The sequence below is a fragment of the Salmo salar genome, chromosome ssa02 (genome assembly GCF_905237065.1).
Source record: "Salmo salar chromosome ssa02, Ssal_v3.1, whole genome shotgun sequence".
Lineage (NCBI taxonomy): Eukaryota > Metazoa > Chordata > Actinopteri > Salmoniformes > Salmonidae > Salmo > Salmo salar.
Genome location: NC_059443.1, coordinates 91,831,188 through 91,851,767, shown reverse-complemented (window position 1 = coordinate 91,851,767; position 20,580 = coordinate 91,831,188). Strand labels below are relative to the sequence as shown.

The following is a 20,580-nucleotide window of genomic DNA, read 5'->3' as shown; positions in this document are numbered from 1 at the left end:
AGTAGGTCTATGTTATTGTTAGGTGAAGTTATGGGTCCTACAGTAGGTCTATGTTATTGTTAGGTGAAGTTATGGGCCAATTTGGCAAACACTTAGTTTAGTTAGTTTTTTCCCCCCAAGATGGCGTAGGAGTGCATACGTGGTTTGTCATCCTCTCATTTTCTTTTTTCTTTTTAGTCTTTTTTTGTATATATTCCAATTTACTTTCAATCTCTTTTTCTATTTTTAAATTAAATATACCTTCCGGTAACCCGATGTTAATCTCAATGTGACACGGATCCGCTATTTTTCTTTTAAATATAGCCAAAACATTAATTAGAGGCTAACCAGATTATTAGCTACTAGCTATTTAGTCATTGTTAGCCACTGCTAGCTACCTTTACCCTCTGCTCAGGCACCAGCCGCTTTTAGCCTGGATAATACCTGCCAGCCTCGGACAGTTTTTCTCCACTAAAACGCGGGAATCCTGCCGTAAACCCTGGACCTTTACCCCTGATCATCACAGCTAGCTAGCTGCCACTGAGTGACACAGCCCCAAAAGCTAGCCCTGAGCCAGGCGCATCGCCCGGCTTGCAAACAAATTTACCACAACTACAATACCTCTTTCGCCATTTGGCCCGGTCCCTTCATCGACACGTCATGCCAGTAGGTTACATAGGTTGTATCTCTCTAGGTCATGCCAGTAGGTTACAGTAGGTTGTAACTCTCTAGGTCATGCCAGTAGGTTACAGTAGGTTGTAACTCTCTAGGTCATGCCAGTAGGTTACAGTAGGTTGTAACTCTCTAGGTCATGCCAGTAGGTTACAGTAGGTTGTATCTCTCTAGGTCATGCCAGTAGGTTACAGTAGGTTGTAACTCTCTAGGTCATGCCAGTAGGTTACAGTAGGTAGTAACTCTCTAGGTCATGCCAGTAGGTTACAGTAGGTTGTATCTCCCTAGGTCATGCCAGTAGGTTGTATCTCTCTAGGTCATGCCAGTAGGCTACAGTAGGTTGTAACTCTCTAGGTCATGCCAGTAGGTTACAGTAGGTTGTAACTCTCTAGGTCATGCCAGTAGGTTACAGTAGGTTGTATCTCTCTAGGTCATGCCAGTAGGCTACAGTAGGTTGTATCTCTCTAGGTCATGCCAGTAGGCTACAGTAGGTTGTATCTCTCTAGGTCATGCCAGTAGGTTACAGTAGGTTGTATCTCTCTAGGTCATGCCAGTAGGTTACAGTAGGTTGTATCTCTCTAGGTCATGCCAGTAGGTTACAGTAGGTTGTAACTCTCTAGGTCAAGCCAGTAGGCTACAGTAGGTTGTATCTCTCTAGGTCATGCCAGTAGGTTACAGTAGGTTGTATCTCTCTAGGTCATGCCAGTAGGCTACAGTAGGTTGTATCTCTCTAGGTCATGCCAGTAGGTTACAGTAGGTTGTATCTCTCTAGGTCATGCCAGTAGGTTACAGTAGGTTGTAACTCCCTAGGTCATGCCAGTAGGTTACAGTTGGTTGTATCCAAGTGGAAACAATTATCAACCCAATGTGGAAAGTGTTGAATTTGGTCAACAACAAAATGAATGGCTTATTTCCTACATGAGGTTCACTTGATCCAACAGAAGTTTCGTAATGATTAAGTTGTTATGTGGACATGTGACATACCGACAACTTTGATAAAAACACTATTGGAGTTGTCTCCAGATCGCTATGCATATTCATCACTACATACCGTGGCCCCCAGTCTGCGGTCAGCAGATAGACCCTCCTCAAATATATATGTTAAGTCACTTTTTGGAAACGGAACGGAGAAAACAAGGGGTAGCTTGTTCTCTACTTCCTGATTCTAGACATATCAGTCATCATCCCAGGGCCCTCCGTTGAAGAGGTATTGAAGAGCCAACTCCGAATATCCAAAGTTAAAAACTAATTGAAGGCGGTACTTACTGGTGTTAATCAGATCTCCTGTCTCCTCCTCTTCATCTTCCAATGTGACAGTAATCTCTCCTTCCTTCTTCACTCCAAAAACAGCATCATCCTCTTCTTCCTCTTGTTTAACTGAAACGTCTTTCTCTTCATCTTTCACTGTAACAGCCTCACCCTCTACATCTTGTTTAACTGTAACATCCTCCTCTTCCACGACATTGTTCAGCCCCAGAGCTTCTTTCTCCGTCCAGCAGACCTCCTCTTCTTTAACAGGAGGGGAGTAGTTTAGGGAGCTCATGTTCGGGGATGTTAGCTAGCTAGCTATCATTAGCGACTAGGCTAATGCTAACTTAACCAGCCAGCTACTATAGCTGACTAATACACAATAACGTAATATTAAATTAAATAGGTTAACAAGTAGATACGACAGAAGTGTGTCTAAAACACAGTAGCTAATATAGACCGAAAGCGTATAAATAGCTTGAATCTTTCGGCTATGTTGGCTAGCAAGCTACCGAGGTGGTTGACGAGCTGTTTATGAAGAACCGTCCACTAGATTATACGTCACGCTGCAGCATCGCCTGAAAGACGCACATCGCCGTCTGCTGACTGGAGGGAAACGCAGTTGAGGATCAGATTTTATTTACAGACAAAGATTATTTTACATGGATTTAATTAAATAATACTATTATATTGAGACATACAAAGACAGGAATGTGGTGATTGATTAGTGAGAATAAAAAATGTTTACTACAGCACATTTAAGGCAGTTTCATTCAGTCAAACAACATATAAATAAGTAGCCAGCTACTGTAGGTTTATACTGCTCCTACATGGTGTAACAATACATCATGTAGATGGATATAATGAACAGACTAGGTCTATACTGCTCCTACATGGTGTAACAATACATCATGTAGATGTATATAATGAACAGACTAGGTCTATACTGCTCCTACATGTTGTAACAATACATCATGTAGATGTATATAATGAACAGACTAGGTCTATACTGCTCCTACATGGTGTACCAATACATCATGTAGATGTATATAATGAACAGACTAGGTCTATACTGCTCCTACATGGTGTAACAATACATCATGTAGATGTAGATAATGAACAGACTAGGTCTATACTGCTCCTACATGGTGTAACAATACATCATGTAGATGGATATAATGAACAGACTAGGTCTATACTGCTCCTACATGGTGTAACAATACATCATGTAGATGTATATAATGAACAGACTAGGTCTATACTGCTCCTACATGGTGTAACAATACATCATGTAGACGTATATAATGAACAGACTAGGTCTATACTGCTCCTACATGGTGTAACAATACATCATGTAGACGTATATAATGAACAGACTAGGTCTATACTGCTCCTACACGGTGTAACAATACATCATGTAGACGTATATAATGAACAGACTAGGTCTATACTGCTCCTACACGGTGTAACAATACATCATGTAGACGTATATAATGAACAGACTAGGTCTATACTGCTCCTACACGGTGTAACAATACATCATGTAGATGTATATAATGAACAGACTAGGTCTATACTGCTCCTACACGGTGTAACAATACATCATGTAGATGTATATAATGAACAGACTAGGTCTATACTGCTCCTACACGGTGTAACAATACATCATGTAGATGTATATAATGAACAGACTAGGTCTATACTGCTCCTACACGGTGTAACAATACATCATGTAGATGTATATAATGAACAGACTAGGTCTATACTGCTCCTACATGGTGTAACAATACACCACTACCGTTCAAATGTTTGGGGTCACTTCTTTTTATTTTAAGAAAAGCACATTATTTGTAAACAGTGTTTTTGCATGCAGCAATTCAACCATGAAGGCCTGATTCACACAGTCTCCTCTGAACAGTTGATGTTGATATGTGTCTGTTACTTGAACTCTGTGAAGCATATATTTGGGCTGCAATCTGAGGTGCAGTTAACTCTAAGGAACATATCTTCTGCAGCAGAGGTAACTCTGGGTCTTCCTTTCCTGTGGCAATCCTCATGAGAGCCACCCATACCTTGTCACAACACAACTGATTGGCTCAAACGCATTAAGAAGGAAAGAAATTCCTCAAATTAACATTTCACTAGGCACACCTGTTAACTGAAATTAATTCAAGGTGACTACCTCATGAAACTGGTTGAGAGAATGCCAAGAGTGTGCAAAGCTGTCATCAAGGCAAGGAGTGACTGCTTTGAAATATCTCAAATATAAAATATATTTGATTTGTTTAACCCTATTTTGGTTACTACATGATTCCATGTGTTATTTCATAGTTTTGATGTCTTCAATGTTATTCTACAATGTAGAAAATAGTCAAAATAAAGAAAAACCATTGAATGAGTAGATGTGTCCAAACTTTTGACTGGTACTGTATGTAAATGTGATATTTCAGTTGTTGTTTTTGTTACATTTGCAAACATTTCTAAAAAACGGTTTTTGCTTTGTCATTATGGGGTATTGTGATGTTATTATGGGCTATTGTGATGTCGTTATGGGGTATTGTGAAGTCATTATGGGGTATTGTGTGCAGATGGATTAAATCAATGTTTTCCTCATAAATTTTAGAATAATGTAACAAAATGTGTAAAAAGTGAAGGGGTCTGAATACTTTCCGACAGCACTGTATATATTGGGGCAGTACTTAGTGACATCACTTCCTGAAACAGGAGGTGCAAATATATAACATAGGTTCACAATATCAACATTCAACGTATCAAAATATATGACCAAGCTGGAAGTGTAAACGCCAGCCCAGCCACAATCCTAGAGGTTCACTGATGATCAACCTCCTCCTTCACATCTGACTCCTGATGCTCAACCTCCTCCTTCACATCTGACTCCTGATGATCAACCTCCTCCTTCACATCTGACTCCTGATGATCAACCTCCTCCTTCACATCTGACTCCTGATGCTCAACCTCCTCCTTCACATCTGACTCCTGATGATCAACCTCCTCCTTCACATCTGACTCCTGATGATCAACCTCCTCCTTCACATCTGACTCCTGATGATCAACCTCCTCCTTCACATCTGACTCCTGATGATCAACCTCCTCCTTCACATCTGACTCCTGATGATCAACCTCCTCCTTCACATCTGACACCTGATGATCAACCTCCTCCTTCACATCTGACTCCTGATGATCAACCTCCTCCTTCACATCAGACTCCTGATGATCAACCTCCTCCTTCACATCTGACCAGCTATCTATTTATCACTGTAAAAAACAAACTCCAAATGGATAACAGCCATGGAGGAGGGTGAAAGGATAGCAGCCCCAACTGTCAGTGAGAGAGGAGGCTATTCTGGATAGGGCAGGTACTTTTGTGTAGTTCCTGTCCCTAGAAGTCAGGACGGAGATAATAGTAACATAATATTCAGTGTGGTGTAATTTGACTATAAAGAAGTCTGTTTCTTGTGAGGATTTCTGTCCTCAGATAAAGAGCTCTATGAAAGCCAGTCTACATATGAAGAGGTCCCAATGAAGAGCAGTGGTTCTCAGTCCTGGGGACTCAGAGGGGCACATTTTTGTTTTTGCCTTCACACTGCACAGCTGATTCAAATGATCAACTCATTATCAAGCTTCAAGTGGTATTTATGTATTCATTTGTGATGCCATCCTTGATATGATCCTGTTATTGTCACATGCTACACATGTACATATGTGAGCCCATGCATTTATCAATCCAATGTTATCATGATTTGTTATCAGGGATATTATACTTTAGTAATCCACAATGACCTGGTGATGTAACAGTCTAGTAATTACATTGTCTTCCATATTCCTACAGATACCTTGTAACTGGAGATTCCTTCAAAACGATTGCCTACAGTTAACGTGTAGGGCACTGCAAGGTTGGGTGACCAAGGACCAGGAGGGGATCTGCAGCTCGCCGCCGTGTCCCAGAGGAGGACTCTGCTGCTTTGCAGGAAGTTTCAAGGATGGGGTCCAACAACGCAGCAAGTGAGGCAATCCGTGTGCAGGAGATCTTCACCTCCTACTTCATCAAAGAGGGTGCTGTTCCCTGGCAACACCATAGACTACACTATGCACAACCAAAGGCTCTTTTAAGAGCCATTCACATTGCAATAAGAGTATTCTTCCATTTACTGAGCTATGTCAACTGTAGTTATTGAATTCACAGTTTCTCTCCCTTTGATTTCTACTTCTCATGTGAGGGTGCTGTTTAGGTAAGGGTGTGATGTCTGTGAAAAAACAAAACAGGCTACTTTAAATCATCCATATTGAAAAAATGTAGAACAATTAGACACCCTATAACCCACACCTACACACTCATGTATCAATCTGATCGATGGATTGTGTTGTGCAGTAAGCAGGTTCAGGTGTATAACTGTGGCTCCTTCCACCTTCAAAGAATAGGCAAGAGGGCCAACCATGGAGAATAGTAAGACACTTCATTATTTCTATAACTACACTGTATTGTTTGTCCTTGTGGGTCCGTTCATGTTTTTCAGCATAAAGTACTCTGCAGCCACTTAGTGTGGTGTGGACACCAGGTGAGGCCACACAGAGATTCATATTGAACACTGTCGCTTTTACTACCTTATTTTCTCAATAACAGTCTCTCTCCTTCACTTCATCCCTCTCTCCTCTTCTCCCTAAATCCTCTAGGTTATATCAGCTGTGTCGGTGAACCCCTCCTGCATCTGAACTGGCTACATAGAGGGCACAGCATGATCAGAGGTGAGAGGTCACTTGGTCAGGTCAACAGGAAGTATTATTAAAGAGATGCTTTACATTGAAATACAGATAGAGATGCAATAGTCCCAGAGTTAATGATCCAAGGTCAGTTTATATTATACAGGAAGTATTATTAAAGAGATGCTTTACATTGAAATACAGATAGAAATGCAGTCGTCCCAGAATTAATGATCCAAGGTCAGTTTATATTATACAGGAAGTATTATTAAAGAGATGCTTTACATTGAAATACAGATAGAGATGCAATAGTGCCAGAGTTAATGATCCAAGGTCCGTTTTTTATTTCACCTCCTGATTGATGACTAACAATGTTAGAATAAAAAATATAAACACAAGGTTTAAACATGCTCTCTCTCTCTCCATCTGTCTCTCGTCTGCAGATATGTTTTGATGTGAGAGGATGCCAACCCCCAGTCCCATCATCGCCACCTCACCTGCTTTTAAGAACCTTTGGGTCGACGAGAGACACTATTATGTAATTGTGATGAACTGAGAGAATATTTATGTAGCACTGTGATTCATTAATCATGTGCTGCCTTCCCTGCTCCTATGTGCTTACCTCTTTCCCTTTCTGTCTTTTACACCTCTCTCACCACCTCCTCTTTCTTCCTCTGTTTTTATAATGCACAACAGATGTGCATTGAAGTACAGAATAAACTTGTATTTATAACACTTGGATAATGAGCTTTTCAATAAAGCATTTCACATTCTCTACTGGTTGAAATGAAGTGTAATGTGATGAAATACTCCACCTATCCTGTGTTTATCAGATCAATGCAGATGAAGGGCATTAGATGTTGAGATGAACCAGTGTTAGAGTATTTACATGATGCATAGGAAGTGTAGTGTTCTGTTTTTTAACATTATATTTCTGTATATATTAATTAACTAGTTAAATCCTGTTTCTAGTCTATTAGTTACAATGTGTAACCATTGATGTCCCAGGACCAAGATTGGTAAACACTGTTGAAGTGTAAAATTGTAATACATACATGCAGACACAGCGTCATTCAAAGACTGGAATTTGATACTCCTGGTATTGGATATGACTGAAAAATAATCTCAGACATTCATACCTAAACTGCACCTTTATTTGCCAAGGTAGAGTACATGATCAGTGAATATATTAAATGTACAGGCTACAATGTGGGGATCTCATGCATGGTAATAACTACATGTACATACGACTTGCATCCTTGGCACAACATGATATTATATTCTACTCAATCCATAGGCTTCATTAATGTCATTCAGGCTGTTTTGAAGTTGATACAACTGGCTATGATAGCTGAGGTTCATAGGTTCTGAACTGATATGTATACCAAACGTTTGGGTCCATACACAGATTGGCTAGATAGCTAGCTACACATCCATAGGCATACAGGTATTTTAATCATCCACTGCACAATAAGCAAGAACATAGCTAGCTACGTTATTTCATCTATCTGCATGGCAAATATCAGCAAGGCAGGCTTACACAATTGTACATTCAATTTGCAGTAAATTCTTCAGCTAGCTAGATTCTATACATTCACTGTTTCACAAAACGACAGCCTGGTTTGCTGGTTGTTTCAGGAGTCCCTAAAACAACCAGAATGACAATTTCATACTCATGTCACAACACCCATAAAGCTAGCCCAGCAAGCTGGCTAATGTTAGCTAGTCAGCTAGCTGGCTAATGTTAGCTAGTCAGCTAGCTGGCTAATGTTAGCTAGTCAGCTAGCTGGCTAATGTTAGCTAGTCAGCTAGCTGGCTAAATCGCGATTTTCGTAAATGAACTTTATGATAAAAAAAAGCATAATCGTTTGTCTCTACATTAACTAACATTCCTGTCAACTGTACATGTTTTTGCATGATTCGTAATTACGCTTTAATCCCTTACATTTGCTTCCATCCTAGTATTTCTGTCCGCCATCTTTGATCCTGTTCAGTTCTGTGTAGGGATACCCCTCTCTCCTAGTATTTCTGTCCGCCATCTTTGATCCAGTTCAGTTCTGTGTAGGGGTACCCCTCTCTCCTAGTATTTCTGTCCACCATCTTTGGTCCAGTTCAGTTCTGTGTAGGGGTACCCCTCTCTCCTAGTATTTCTGTCCGCCATCTTTGATCCAGTTCAGTTCTGTGTAGGGGTACCCCTCTCTCCTAGTATTTCTGTCCGCCATCTTTGATCCAGTTCAGTTCTGTGTTGGGGTACCCCTCTCTCCTAGTATTTCTGTCTGCCATCTTTGATCCAGTTCAGTTCTGTGTAGGGGTACCCCTCTCTCCTAGTATTTCTGAAGAAAGTCTAACAGTCACTGGTGCAGCAGCAGCCTCCCCCGGTCCTGGAGTTTAAGATGCGATGGAACGGTTGACGAAAAAATATAAATCACAGAAATACGTGATTACTGCGTTACCCACTCCAGTCAGCAGATGGCGGTCTGGGAATTTAACGCAATGCTGTTGGTGTGACGTATAATGTAGTGGACGGAACTCTTCTTTCAACAGCAGCAACAGTTAGTCAGCCACCTTGGTAGCTTGCTAGACAAAATAGCCGAACCGATAAAGCGCTTTAGACGCGTTAGTGTATATTAGCCACTGTGTTTTAAACCCACTTCTGTCGTCTAGTTAGTTATCCGTTTTAATTTCATATTTACTGTGTTGTTGTTATTATTCAGCTAGCGGGCTGGTTAAGTTAGCATTAGCCTAGCTAGCTAACATTCCCAACCATGCGGTCACTGAGCTACTCTCCTACTAAAGAAGAGAATATCACAGTAAAACAAGAAGTAGAGGGTGAGGCCGTTACTGTGAAAGAAGAAAAAGACGCGTTCAGAGTGAAAGAGGAGGAGGATGTTACAGTAAAAGAAGAGGAGGATGCAGTTTATGGAGTGAAAGAGGAAGAGGGGGAGATGACTGTTACATCGATAAAGGAGGAGGAAGAAGAGGAGGAAACTGGACATCTGGGCCCGGTTTCCCAAACGCATCTTAAGGCGTCCAATGGTTCTAACGATGAACTTAGCCATAAGATGGTTTTGAGAAACCGTTCCCTGATTAACACTAGTAAGTACTGTCTTAAAAACAGAGGCACAAACTCTGCAGTTGTTGAACTGATGTTTGGTGTTAAAGCGGAAATATGCAATAGCTACATCCATATTGTGACTTTTAAATTATTAATTTATAGCCATTGATTCTTGAAGAATATAACACATGCCTATAGTTCAACTGTTGTACCCCATCAGAACCCCAAATAAGCTTTTTTTACTCCAATGTTTAGAAACAATGTAAACCAACACTGTATAGCCTCAACATAGTTAAAACTATAATGTTGATATCATGGATGGTCAGTCCTTGCATCCATAGGTCTGTCTATGAATTTGAAAGTAGTTACATTTCTCCAACCCCATAATCATCTTATAACCAAAACAGTGGTGGAATGACAGCTTTGTTATTGTATGAACTGCAGATTGCTGGGTTGTGTGGGTTTTTTCAACAGTAACAAAATGGCTGCCCAGAGGCTTGGTTTGGTAAACAGCTGAGGGATGGGGGAAGGAGGAGTGTAACCACTCAAAATTATTCATCCATGATGTCATAATGATAGTTTAACCAGGTTTCTAGGATATATAGTATATTCTAGAATTCATCCATGATGTCATAATGATAGTTTAACCAGGTTTCTAGGATATATAGTATATTCTATAACTGCCAGTGTAGATTTCCTGTGGAGGCAAATTATTAAAGCTGTTGATAAGTCATTGTATAATATTCAGCCAATTGTTTTTCATGCCATTACATTAAAGGCAATACATACCTAGATTCAATTACATTCATTAATTGGTTTGAAACCTTTGTTTTAAACCCTTCTCAAAATTGGTGCCTTGCCGGATTTGTAAAAAATGGTTTGTCATGAAACTCTATTTTTTAAATGTATTTATTTCTACAAATCGCCCCATGTGTTTTTATAAAATCAACTATATGTACTGAACTTGTCTGATGCTTTAAGCTGTTGGGGATAGGGGGCAGTATTTGCACGGCCGGATAAAAAACGTACCCGATTTAATCTGGTTACTACTCCTGCCCAGTAACTAGAATATGCATATAATTGTTTGCTTTGGATAGAAAACACCCTACAGTTTCTAAAACTGTTTGAATGGTGTTCACTCCCTGTTCACAGTAGAAGCATGAAACAACATTCTAAAGACTGTTGACATCTAGTGGAAGCCTTAGGAAGTGCAAAATGACCCCATAGACACTGTATATCAAATAGGCCCAGTCTTGAAAAACTACAAACCACTTCCTGGTTGGATTTTTTCTCAGGTTTTTGCCTGCCATATGAGTTCTGTTATACTCAGACATCATTCAAACAGTTTAGAAACGTCAGAGTGTTTTCTATTCAAATCTACTAATAATATGCATATCCTACCTTCTGGGCCCGAGTAGCAGGCAGTTTAATTTGGGCACGTTATTCATCTGAATTTCCGAATACTGCCCCCGTCACCAAAAAGTTAATAAACAGATCACTGACCATTTTGAATCCCACCGTACCTTCTCCGCTGATCCGGTTTCCGACCTGGTCACGGGTGCACCTCAGCCACGCTCAAGGTACTAAACGATATCATAACCGCCATCGATAAAAGACAGTACTGTGCAGCCCTCTTCTTCGACCTGGCCAAGGCTTTCGACTCTGTCAATCACCATATTCTTATCGGCAGACTCAACAGCCTTGGTTTCTCAAATGACTGACTCGCCTGGTTCACCAACTACTTCTCAGAGTTCAGTGTGTCAAATCGGAGGGCCTGTTGTCCGGACCTCTGGCAGTCTCTATGGGGTACCACAGGGTTCAATTCTCGGACCGACTCTTTTCTCTGTATATACCAACGATGTTGCTCTTGCTGCGGGTGATTCCTTGATCCACCTCTACGCAGACGACACCATTCTGTATACATCTGGCCCTTCTTTGGACACTGTTAACAAACCTCCAAACGAGCTTCATTGCCATACAACTCTCCTTCCGTGGCCTCCAACTGCTCTTAAACACTAGTAAAATTGTACTCAATATGGGAAGAGTTTTGATACATCTAGCCATCTTATTGTACACCAAAGAACACACACAGGAGAGAAATCTTATAGCTGTGATCAATGTGGGAAGTGTTTTACTCAGCTAAGCAGCCTGATAACACACCAGAGAACACACACAGGAGAGAAACTATATATATCTGTGATGAATGTGGGAAGAGTTTTACTATTTCAACCAGCTTGAAATTACACCAGAGAACACACACAGGAGAGAAACCTTATAGCTGTGATCAATGTGGGAAGAGTTTTACTCAGCTAAGCAACCTGATCAAACACCAGAGAATACATACAGGAGAGAAACCTTATAGCTGTGATCAATGTAGGAAGACTTTTACTCAGCTAAGCAGCCTGATAACACACCAGAGAATACACACAGGAGAGAAACCGTATATCTGTGATGAATGTGGGAAGAGTTTTACTTGCTTGCGCAATCTGACTCATCACCAGAGAACACACACCGGAGAGAAACCCTATAGCTGTACTCGATGTGGGAAGAGTTTTGTTCAATCTGGCGAACTGAAGATACACCAGAGAAGACACACAGGAGAGAAATCTTATAGCTGTGATCAGTGTGGGAAGAGTTTTATTACATATAGCATTCTGACTCGACACAAGAGAACACACACAGGAGAGAAATCTCATAGCTGGCACCAGAGATAATACATGGAGTTGTTTCATGATATCAATTAATTAATGTCACAATGTAGAATGTTTTAACATTGTAGTAGGAGTATTTTAATGATGTCACAATGTAGAACCCTAAACGTTTGCCCCCTGTTCTATTGATTTCAGCATGAAATGGATATTAGCCTCAGGGGGAAAATCCAGGCTCTGAAATGGAAGAGTACTATTTATGTGAGTTAACAAAAAGTGGACTATTGATTTGGACACGTTTAAACTGTGACATTGGGGATATCTCACCTAGCAAAATGTCGTTGAAAATAAGACTATGCCCGACATACAATATAAGTTTGGTTTTAGTTGAAAGTGAAAGTTGAAAAGAAAACAATTTAATTTCAAAGTACTTGCAGCCTATACACATAGTCGCAGTACAATAATCAATTATATGAACAATCCTACATCACTCCAGTATTTATTTACAACATTCAAGTACTAAATGTCTTTATTCTACTACTGAAGAAGCATGACTCAAATCACCTCATATTTCAAACATTGTCGTTGAAAAGCTGTTGAAAGTAGACTATGCAACCAAATATTTTATGTAACATTTAGTAATGATTATTTTTAATGCAACCAACTGACATTTTTTGGGGTACAATTATATTGACATTGCTGCCCTGCTTTTAGAATATCAGGGTTCATTCTCAGATGTGCCAAACCAAATGTACTAGAGCATGACATTGGGGACTGGGCCCCGATCCAACAACATGCCTATCTAGTGAACCCTGAAAAGAGAGAGAAGCTCTGCAGTGAGGTGGAAAGTTACTACGGATATTGCAGGAGTTTCCTCTTGAAATCAGACATGTCCGTGGTAAGGACAACTTGGTTTCTGATTGTCTCAAGGGTGGGCAGTCAAAAATATTTGTGTTTTGTCAGTGCATTACCATGGATTACAATTTATTATGACGGCACGTTTTTACGTTTTGGAGATGAGTTTTGTTTGGGCTCGTTCCACGGGGACGAGAGTTCTAGAAGCTAGTGAGTTTTAGGATTCTATAGTAAGGAAAAGGATAAAAAAATATTTTGATTGTATAATATTATTTAGAAATGTGTTTTTCTTGTTTTTAATTGCTGACACGTCAGCACGTCTAGCCCGTCTAGCTCGTTAGCACGTCTAGCTCGTTAGCATGTCTAGCTCGTTAGCACGTATAGCTCGTTAGCATGTTTAGCCCGTTAGCACGTCTAACTCGTTAGCACGTAGGACGCACTGATTGGTGTCACCTCGTTAGTCAGTATGTGTTACACCTGTGCTGGCTTGTCCATCTCGTTAGTGGGAAGGTGTTTCACCTGAGCTGGTCCAGGTTCTATTTAAGAGTGTCTGGCCCAGTGCTCCAGTTGTCTTGATACATGTGGAGAGTCAACACCTTTAGTTGCTCCACCTTTTGGTTTGCTTCCTGTCTTTAAGTGTGGTGTGGGGTTTTTCTTTTGTTTTCCTCTTCTTGGGCAGATTTAGTGGGTCTCATGGTGGGTGTCTTTTAGATCCCAGTTGTTGTTACTAGTCAACTTCCAGTGGACACCCCCATAGTGTCTTTCAGAGCCCCTCCTAAAAAACAAGTTATATTTTGGGTTGGATATTGCATCATATTGTTGATATTTTAATCAATGGCATTTCCTTACAATGCTCATTAGTCTTTCAGTTGTTATTCTTGTTTTTATCCTCATATTTGTGTACTAAATATTTCTTTTTAGTTTTATTGTTTTTTTCCTGTGAAGCCATTGTGTTGCATCCATGTCTGACAAGTCTGTATAAATAAAGCTTGATTTGATTTGAACACATTGTAAAACAAATTAACCCAATGACTGACAAATCAACAGACTCTTGGTCCCTGTTAGTATGTAAAACAGTATCAATCCCACTTTTCCAGCCTGCTGAAGGCGTGGTGGAGTGGTAAACACCACCCCCGGCTCTACCAGGGGCTTGAGGTGGTCTCCCACAGCTCTGCTTATGTCATGTTCTGTGGCCTTGCCGTTCCATTTCTTGACTGCCCCTGCAACACAGAAATAAACACATTTAGTTATATTATATAAAACTCTCAAAGTAATGGATATGGAGCATCTATGGCCTCAGTTATACCTGGCACCTAAATGTGACTTCTGTCATCCGATCACTCCAAGTTGCATTAGGTTCAGATCTACCAGGATGGGCCTTTGACATAGTCTGGACACAGTCAGGCCACTGATTATGCATCAACAATGTAAAGAGATGGGGTGAATGAGTGGGGAAAGGTACATTTGACACAAATTACCTTCAGAAATCAAATGTTGTTGGTCACATACAGGGGTTCAGCAGATGTTATTGCAGGTGTAGTGAAATGCTTGTCCTTCTAGTTCCCACAGTGCAGCAATATCTAACAAGTAATATCTAACAATTTCACAACAAATACCTAATACACACAAATCTAAGTAAAGGAATGGAATTAGGAATATATAAATATATGGATAAACAATGTCAGAGCAGCATAGACTGAGATACAGTTTCTACATATGAGATGAGAAATGATATGTAAACATTATTAAAGTGACTAGTGTTCCATTTATTAAAGTGGCCAATGATGTCAAGTCTGTATTTAGGCTGCAGCCTCTCTGTGCTGTTTAACAGTCTGATGGCCTTGAGATAGAAGCTGTTTTTCAGTCTTTCGGTCCCAGCTTTGATGCACCTGTACTGATCTCGCCTTCTGAATGATAGCGGGTGAACAGGCAGTGGCTCGGGTAATAACAAAGAACATGTATGTATGCCTGGGGGGAAATTCACTTTCATAGAGCAATACCAGTGGACAATTTGCACTAATGTAAATGAACATAGATGGAACATATTCCCTTTTGCTGACGTGATGAACCACTAAGGGGACATAAATATTTACCATCTAAACCATGTGTGACCTCTCACCTCTCTGGCTGTAGAAGTGTTCTTCCTAACCAGTCCCTCAACAGCTCTCTGACTGAGCTCCACCCTCACTGGGTCTTCAGAGGAGAGGAAGGCTGAGGAGGGATGGAAGGATGAATGGATCAGTCTGTCAATAAAGTGTAGAGCTGCTGTCTATGCTGTCTGACAAAATCACTATTTTAGTAGTTCATTAAAGTAAATAAGGCTTTATGACTGCTGAATACCAACTATCAATCACTTAGATCATGTATTTTCAGGTAGAGATACATCCTTGGGACGTCCCTAGCCCGTTGAAGTTGACATTTAAAATGGTTAAGGTAGGGGTTAAGGTTAGGGTTTAGGGTAGGGATGTCCCAAGGATCCCAGATAGCATTGACCATTGTGCATTCTTCTGTCTCTTTTACATAGCAGGTGATGGGTTCTGACTTCTGTACTTGAAAATATTAAATATCCTTATTATGTGAAATTGAATGAAACAATTTATGTTGATGCTAATATGATGTACAATATTCCATGATGTTTCTATATCATAACAATAGAGCAATATATTTAATATGACATATACTATTTTTTAATAGTTTCACTAATTAATTTTTATTAACTTAATCATTATGATTCAACATCAGTTCACCGTCTCACCTCATACTGTATTGGAGCAGCAGCAGCTGACTGCCCGGTTCAACATCAGTTCACCGTCTCACCTCATACTGTATTGGAGCAGCAGCAGCTGACTGCCCAGTTCAACATCAGTTCACCGTCTCACCTCATACTGTATTGGAGCAGCAGCAGCTGACTGCCCAGTTCAACATCAGTTCACCGTCTCACCTCATACTGTATTGGAGCAGCAGCAGCTGACTGCCCGGTTCAACATCAGTTCACCGTCTCACCTCATACTGTATTGGAGCAGCAGCAGCTGACTTGATCGTTGATGCTAATCATCATGTTTGAATCTGAGAGTAAATAGAGCCGACTACACTCTAAAAATGAAGGGTTCAACTGGAGTTGTTCTCAGATCCCCTAAGAACCGTAGGGTTCTTGGTCAATGAAAAACAGCCCCAAGAGGTTGTTTAAAGAACTTGTTAGAAGGTGGGTTCATCGTGGAACCTCCGTTGTTGCTGGACTTCTTCCGGGAACTTCGCAATTACAACTGAAAACGATGGTGACAAGTTTGGATGCGACAACAGTTAAAAAGGTTAAGTTGGGTTGATGTTTGTCTCTGAATATGTCTCAATCATTTATTATAATAATATAACACACTAATAATGAATAACGAAGACAATTATGTTTTTCTGTGAATATCTTCCATAACGTTACTATAGTTAATTAACGTAAATATTAGAAAGCCGGGTTTGACCGTCGGCGTTGTATGAGCTACAGTACAGTACCGTTAGCTAGCTAGCTAACGTTATGTCCTAACTTGGCACAACTAGGTTTGGATTATTTCCTCAACTATATTCTTTCCCATATATTGTATATCGTTTCCATAAAGCCAACATGGCTTTACACTCATTAATGTAAGTTTCCAATCTAGAGCGGTTCTCACTTTTGTGATAATGAACTAGCTAACGTTAGCTTCGTTAACTAACTAACTAACTAACTAAGGACGGTGACCTGTCCAGACGAGATGTTACAACGAACTGAATCGTCAATGGAGGTCTTCCTCTTTATATAGCCTGCTACAGCATGCAATACTATTAACTCACAAGGGGGCATAACGTTACATGGACAATACTATCCCTTTTTGGAAACGTTACATGTACAATACTATCCCATTTTGGATACATTACATGTACAATACTATCCCATTTTGGAAACGTTACATGTACAATACTATCCCATTTTGGAAACGTTACATGTACAATACTATGCCATTTTGGAAACGTTACATGGACAATACTATCCCATTTTGGAAACATTACATGTACAATACTACCCCATTTTGGAACCGTTACATGTACAATACTATCCCATTTTGGAAACGTTACATGTACAATACTATCCCATTTTGGAAACGTTACATGTACAATACTATCCCATTTTGGAAACGTTACATGTCCGCACCCTTGTGGAGGTAAATTAATATCTTAGATGGTAGCTGTTGATGGGATTCAAATGCATAATGGTATTAATACAGTGTCTAGACTACCTCTTTTGTATAAATGCCCTTCAGAATCCAAACACAGTATTGCCACGCAGCAAAACGTTGCGTATAATCTTTCAAGTCAGCCTGATAAAATATTGAACAATTTGTGTACAAAGATATCTTGTGTCGGGTCACGTCAATTCGAATCTGGTATCAGAACAAAATAGTCAGCACATAGTAACTTCTGATTTCTTTGTACTTTAATTAATGCAAACACTTGAAGGGTAAATAGGTGGTTCGTCTATACGGGCTCCCTGTAACACCTCGCAGGGCAAAACAGAGAACTGTGTTACACATCCTTTGCTTTTCATTAAATACTCTGACAGAGATAGTTCCCGCTCACTGCTGGCCTGTCAGAGGGAGGATGAGCGTGGTTTAAACTTGCTCATCCTACCGTTGGCGTGCAGGTTGGTCCCAACCTCGAGACGCCTCCTGTTGCCGGGCGTAGTTATTATCTTTGGCAGTCGATTTATCTTGTGACTGCACAATGCACAGTTCTCTAAAACCCCGACACCCCTCCGCATATACATTTCACCCATATCCTGCCCTTATCTTTTAACAAGCTCTTCCATATCCCTGATTTACAGCATCTGCATTCTTTCCATATGACTCAACATCCCATGAGACCCTTCCTCTCACACAGCAGTATGCTCTTATCATATAGAGTATAAACTTAATATTATAGCATAGCTTCTTTGTTATATTAAATAGGTTATGCAAACAAATAGTTGGTCAAACCCTAGCTATCTTGAAATGTGATATTAGGCCTGTATGGCAGTACTGTATTGGCTAGTGCTTTCTCCAATATGTTCTTCTAATTTGCATTCAATTGTATGTCGATGTCATTTATCTTTCAAGATTTATTTAATATATATATATATATATATATATATATATGTTTTAATGCTTGTAAGACTATTCTTTGACACATTTTCTCTTCCTTTGAACTTCTTATAGGACAGAACATGGACACAATGCAATTGGGATCAAGAAGAAGGTATTGGGAGGCGTAAACAGGGCGGATTCCAGATTCCGGATGTTTTAACATTAAAATTGTCATCTAGTTCCCAAAGATTCTAGATATTTAAACCCAGGGCATAACTGGCCAGCACATTTAAAATAATTGGAATTCACCACTTCTGAGAGTCACACAGACACTTTTCAGAATTAGGTTCTTCTTCCAATAGAGTTTCACCAGGTACCGTGTTTCACACAGAACCCACAGTCACCCTGGCCCCTCACCCCTACAGACCAATCCCCACTGTGATCAATTCAGTGTCAGGATGGCTCTAGGTCGCCCGCAACCGACCAATGATAAGTGTCTGAGTCGACTGACTCTCAGATCATCCTCCACTGACTCGGCCCTGTTTACACCACCCCCCAGGAAAACACACTAAGATCATCCTCCAAGGTGCCTCCCCTCACACAGGAAAACACACTCAGAGTCTACGAGGATTTTCTAAAAACTCCACTTTGCGTGTTTCGCTCACCTCTTTTTTTTTAAACTACGTTCAAGATGTGGTATATAAATATACTATACTGATGGTATCCACTATATATACTATACTGATGGTATCCACTCGGCTGGCTGCCTCTCAGATCAAAGGTGGGTCCATTTGCTCCGTTCCCGAAGTGTGGTCTCCCTGAGATCCCAAGTTAGAGGGATCCCTCGTGCACCATTTACCCAGGTCATCAGGAGCGGTCACCAAGTCAAGATTCACATCCCCAAATGTGGTGTTTAATTTCTTTAAAATCAATTGAGGAGACAAACTTATCACACAAGTCAGAGTTATTCTTAAACTAAATCTTTATTCACTTAATAATGGAGCAGGGCAATACAAAGTACACATACAAAATGAATCAAATGAGTGCTCTACGATAATGATGGCTGGTCAACAAATCACCCCCAGATGATTCGTTGAGAGCCACAATACAAAAGTACAAAGGTATTTTACAGCCAAGATACACCCCTTTCAACCTACATGACTGGGACCTAAAAAGATACCCACCATGAGACCCACTAAATCTGCCCAAGAAGAGGAAAACAAAAGAAAATCCCACACCAAACTTAAAGACAGGAAGTAAACCAAAAAGGTGGAGCAACTAAAAGGTGTTGACTCTCCACATGTATCAAGACAACTGGAGCACTGGGCCAGACACTCTTAAATAGAACCTGGACCAGCTCAGGTGAAACACCTTCCCACTAACGAGATGGACAAGCCAGCACAGGTGTAACACATACTGACTAACGAGGTGACACCAATCAGTGCGTCCTACGTGCTAACGAGATATAACCTCAAAACATAAATAGAAATACCAAAGCCTGTAACACCTTCCCCCTTAAGACAACAAATATATCCTATATTTTTGTTGGACAAGTTTGCTCACCACCAACAGAAAACAACTTCCATTTCACATTATAATCAACTACAATGCTTCACCTTCACCAATATAAACATGGTGTCTACTGGCTGTCAACAATTAAAAACAAGAAAAAACATTTCTAAATAATACATTTTGGGGTGAAACTCACTAGCTTCTAGAACTCTCGTCCCCTTGGAAGGAGCCCAAACATAACTCATCTCCTATATTGGATCGGGGCCCAGTCCACAATGTCATGCTCTAGTACATTTGGATTGGCACATCTGAGAATGAACCTTGATATTCTAAAAGCAGGGCAACAATGTCAATATAATTGGACCCAAAAAATTGTCAATTGGTTACATTAATAATAATAGTCAGTTGGTTGCATAAATAATTATTACTAAATGTTACATGAATTGTAAAAATGAAATATTTGATTGCATAGTCATATTTTCAACTACATTTTGCTAGGTTGGATATCCTCAATCCTCAATTGATTAAGACACGTTAAAACACCGTTTTAACGTGTCTAAATCAATAACCAATATGCAGAAACAGTTTGGGATAAATTGAAAACCTAAACATAACATGTGGTATTTACACACAAACATCTGCCACAATAATCATATTACTTGTATTTTTTTAAACAAGCAGCTTATAAACTGCACAAGCACCAAAAACGCTGTTGTTTTGACAAGTAGCAATAAATCACTGATATCGATTAGGGGGGAAAATCAGGTTGTACGTGCTGTTGAAACGAACAAAACTAAACAAAACACAT

At 40.1% G+C, this 20,580-nt stretch overlaps 1 pseudogene; it reads left to right on the top strand.

Annotated features, from left to right (window-relative positions):
- LOC123738885 (zinc finger protein 2 homolog) overlaps positions 1–12,387 on the top strand; it is a 71,223-nt pseudogene extending 58,836 nt beyond the window's left edge.
- Positions 12,388–20,580: the final 8,193 nt, after the last annotated feature.